Genomic DNA, 5,181 nt, shown 5'->3' on the forward strand with positions numbered 1-5,181 from the left:
AGTAACGCTTGCCACTCATATACAAACTTGTTCCTAGACATCTACTTCCACTCTGGGATCAGAAAGTGCCGTCTCAAAGGAATGCGAGAATCCTTCTCAGGGCCCAACAAGGCAATATGATCCAAAACTGGTTTAGTTTAGTGACGCTTAGTGCTAGAAGGAAAAGAGTTTTTACATGAAGCTATTTCGTGGAATGGGTATTATAAATCATTTTACTCAGTTGTAGTACTGATTGATGCTCCAATATAAACTTGTTCCTAGACATCTACTTACAAGAAGTTATCAGTAAGTGTCTTCACAGAGGAATGTGAGATTTGCTCTCAACGACCAAAATAGCATTATGTTCTAAACCTGGTTTAAGAAGGTGATTCTCACTAGCTGAAAGGAAGAGCGAGTGAGCACAAAGATACTTTCAGGGATGGGTATTTTATACAGATGAGCTCAGCTGTAGTGATGATTTCCACTCATATACAAAGTCGTTTCTAGACATTTGCTAACAAGCCTGGGTCAGAAAGTGCCCTCTCAAAGGAATATGAGATTCAATCTCAAGGCCTGAAACTGTATTCTGTTATATACCTGTTTTAGGTTTCTGATCTTTATGAGATGGAAGGAAGAGATAGTGGGCATGAAGTTATTTCCAACAATGGGTGTTATACATAGTTCAGCTAAGTTCCAGTAATCATTGAAATTCAATTACTAACTCGTTCCTAGAGCTCTACTGAGAACCCGGGATCAGAAATTGCCTTCTCAAAGGAATGTGATATTCCTTCTCAAGGCCTGAAATGGCAATATGTCCCCAACCTGGTTAAGGAAGGTGGACCTCATTTGCTGGAAGGAAGAGAAACAGGGCACGAAGTTATTTCCTTAGTTGTTACCGGCAAAAGTGCCCGAGCAGTGGTATTTTGTCTTTCCATTGAGAAGGCAGCCTCAGTGCAGGCAACGAACCAAAAGGAAGAAAAGGCACTTTCCATTATGATCCTCAAAAACTTAACGGAAATGTTTTTCTCCACAGAGTATGTTCATTACATGGATACAATAGATATTCTCTCCCAGCTGCAGTGGAAAGTTTAAAAGCTCTCAGGGGTAGATGCTCCTTAAACGTACTTGCAAGCAGAGTTAAGCAAGAACTTGCTGGCATTACATGGGAGAGAATTCTCTTTTATTTTTGGGAGGAAGATCAGCCCTGAGGTAACATCCGATGCTGATCCTCCTCTTCCTTGCTGAGGAAGATTGGCCCTGAGCTAACATCTGTGCCCATCTTCCTCTACTTTATATGGGACGCCACCACAGCATGTCCTGGCAAGCAGTGCGTTGGTGCGTGCCCAGGGTTGGGAAACTGAAAACCCCAGGCCACCAAAGTGGAGCATGCACACGAAACCGTTTGCGCCACCAGGCAGGCCCCAGGGAGAAAATTCTTAAGTAAAAGTCATTAACAGCAATGTTGGGAGAGGCAATTTTCAGGATAGTCCTCTACAGATGCAAGCAAGAATTTTGCTCCAGACTGGCCTTTCCTTTTACAGATGCTATAGATACTATCTCCCAAGTGTACTGAAATTTTAAAACCTCTCATATGAAGATGTTACTTACACTTATTGGGTACCTGTGTTAAACAAAAATGTTCGTCATGATATGCTAGTGAGACCCTGAATGTAGTTTGAACTGCAGTGTATTCAAATTCTCAAGATGATCCTAAACAGCTACAAGGAGGAGTTTCTCTGAAGAGTCAACTGTCATCGAATGGATGGTAAGGATAATCTGCACCACCTGTAGTGATAGCTCTCCTAGTAAGATGATCCTGAAAACTACTGGCAAACTTGGTTGCTTAGTGGTGTTTTGTCATTCCATTGGGAAGACAGCCTCAGTGCAGGCAATGAACGGCAAAGAGGAAAAGTCACTGAACCACATCGTCCAAAAATCCACAAGGAAGAGTTTTTCTGCACAGGGTACGTTCATGCACTGGATGTTATGGATATTGTGTCCCAGCTGCGGTGGAAAGTTTAAAAGCTCTCAGAGGCAGATCCTGCGGAAAGCTACTTGCAATCTGAGTTCAGCAAGGTCTTTCTTTCATTAAATAGGGAGAGAATTACTAAGTGAATGTTGTTAACTGCAAGGATGCAAAGGAAATTTTCAGGATAGTCCTATACTGATATTAGCAAGAAATTTTCTCTACAATGATCTTTCATTTTATAGATGTTATAGATACTCCCATCTGTACTGAAATTTTAAAACCTCTCATATGAAGGTATTCCTAACAGATATTTGCAACCTGTGTTAAACAATAGTGTTGATAATAATATGCTAGTGAGACCCTGAAGGTAGACTGAACTACAATGTTTTTAATGTCACTCATGAGTATGATTCTAAACAGCGACACGTAAAGATATTCTTCACACGGTACTTTCGTTGAATGGATGTGATAGAGTTTCTTCCCCGGTTGTGGTGACAATTTTAACATCTCATAGGAATGTGCTCCTAGCAGCAACTGGCAAAGTAGGTTTACAGTGGTGTTTTGTCTTTACGTTGTGGAGGAGACCTGAGTGCAGGCAATAACTGCAGAGATGAAAAGGCACTTTGTAAGATGATCTTAAAAAGCTAAAAGGACGTATGTTCCTCCACAGAGTGTACTTACATGTAATGTTTGGTATAGATATTCTGTCCCAGCTGCAGTGGAAAGTTCAAAAGCTCGCAGAGGCAGATCTGCTGAAAGCTACTTGCCATCTGAGTTCAGCAAGATCTTTCTTGCCTTACCTGGGAGCGAATTCCTAAGTGCAGGTCGTTAACTGCAATGGTGGAAAAGGCAATTTTCAGGATACTCCTATACAGATACAACCAAGAGATTTTCTCCACACTGAACTCTCATTTCATGGATGTTATAGATACTCTCTCCAGCTGTACTGAAAATTTAAAAACTCTCATATGAAGATGTTACTAACAGATATTGGCAACCTGTGTTAAGCAATAGTGTTCATCATGATATGCTAATGATACCCTAAATGCAGGCTGAACTGCAGTGCCTTTAAAGTCATTCATGAACATAATCCTAAGCAGGTACAAGAAGAGGTTTTCTTCACGGTATACTTTCATTGAATGGATTTGGTAAAGCTTCTTTCCGAGGTGTGTTGAAATGTTGAAACTCTCAAAGGAAGGTGTTCCTAACAGCTACTGGCAGAGTAGGTTTAGCAGTAGTGTTTTCCCTTTAAATCAGGGAGGCAACGTGAGTGCAGGCAATGAAATGCAAAGATGAAAATGCAATTGACAATATGATCTGAAGAAGCTAAAAACAAGTGTTTTCCTCCACATGGTACTTACATGGAATGGATATTATAGATAAGTTCTCCCAGCTGCAGTGAAAATTTTAAAAGCTGTCAGAAGATCATTCTTAAAGGACCCTGCAAGCTGAGTTCAACAAACGCTTTCTTGCTTTACTTTGGAGAGAGATCTGAGTGAAGGCCATTAAATGCAATGAGGGAAAAGGCAATTTGCATGATGAACGTACACAGTTACACGAACGAGATTTTCACCAAACTTGTCTTTCATATTATGGATGTTATAGATACTCTCTCGCAGCACTATTGAAATTTAAAACCCCTAAGATGAAGATGTTGCTTTCAAATATTGGCCACCTGTCTTAAGCAATATAATTCATCATGAGATGCTAGTGGGACCCTGACTAGAGTTTGAACTGCAGTCTATTAATAGTCTCTTCTCAAGATGACCCTTAACAGCCACAAGCTGGAGTTTCTCTGAAGCGTCAACTTTCTTTGAGTTGATCATAACAATAATCTGCACCACCTGTAGTGATCGTTCGAAAGCTCTCCTAAGAAGATGCTCTGATGGCTACTGGCAAAGGTCATTGAGCAGGAGTGTTTTGTATTTCCATTGGGAAGGGAGGCTCAGTGCAGGCAATGAACGACAAAGAGGAAAAGGCACTTTACAATATGATCCTAAAAAGCTAAAAGGAAGAATTTTTCTCCACAGGGTACATTCCTGAAATGGATGTTATAGATATTCGCTCCCCACTGCAGTGAAAAGTTTAAAAGCTCTGAGAGGGAGAGCCTCCTTAAAGATACTTCCAAGCTGAGTTCAGCAAACATTTTTTACCTGACTTGGGAGAAAGAGCACGGATGAAGGTTATTTACTGCAACGTTGGAAAAGGCAATTTTCAGAATAGTCCTATACAGATATACGCAAAAGATTTTCTCTACACCTGAATTTCAATTGATGGATGTTATAGATACCCTTTGCCAGCTGTACTGACATTTGAAAACCACTCATATGAAGATGTTACATGTAGATATTGGCCAACTGTGATAAGCAATAGTGTTTATCATGATACGTTACTGAAAACCTGAAGGCAGACTGAACTGCAGTATAGTCAAAGTCTCTTCTCAAGATGATCCCAAACAGCTGCAAGCAGAGTTTCTCTGAAGAGTCCACTTTCGTTGAATGTAGGGTAATGATAATCTGCACCACATGTAGTAATAGTTTGAAAGCTCTCCTAGGAGTGTTTCAAAGAGTTACTGGTAAACGTCGTTGAGCAGTGGTATTTTGTCTTTCCTGTGGGAAGGAAGCCTCAGTGCAGGACATGAACTACAAAGAGGAAAAGGCACTTTACTATGTGATCCAAAAAACTAAAAGGAAGACTTTTCCACCACACAGTATGTTCCTGGAATGGATGTTATAGATATTCTCTCCCAGCTGCAATGGAAAGTTTAAAAGCTCTCAGAGGAAGGTGCTCCTTAAAGATACTTGCAAGCAAGTTCAGTAAGAACTTTCTGGCATTACAAGGAGAGAACTCCTATGTGTAGGTCGTTAACAGCAATGATGTAAAATGCAATTTTCAGGATAATCCTATACAGATATAAACAAGAGATTGTCTCCAAAGTGAAATTTCATTTTATGGATGTTACATATACTGTCTCCCAGCCGTACTGAAATTTTAAAACCTCTCCAATGAGGATGTTACTAACAGATATTCGTCACCTGTGTTAAGCAATAGTGTTCGTCATGACATGCTAGTGAGACCCTGAACGCAGATTGAACTGCAGTGTATTTGAAGTCACTTATGAAGATGACCCTAAACAATTATAAGCAGAAGTTATCTTCACGGTGTACTTTCATTAAATGGATGTGATAGAGCTTTTTTCTGAGCTGTGGTGAAAAGTGTAAACTCTCATGGGA

Source organism: Diceros bicornis, unplaced genomic scaffold, assembly GCF_020826845.1.
Source record: "Diceros bicornis minor isolate mBicDic1 unplaced genomic scaffold, mDicBic1.mat.cur scaffold_239_ctg1, whole genome shotgun sequence".
Taxonomy (NCBI): Eukaryota; Metazoa; Chordata; class Mammalia; order Perissodactyla; family Rhinocerotidae; genus Diceros; species Diceros bicornis.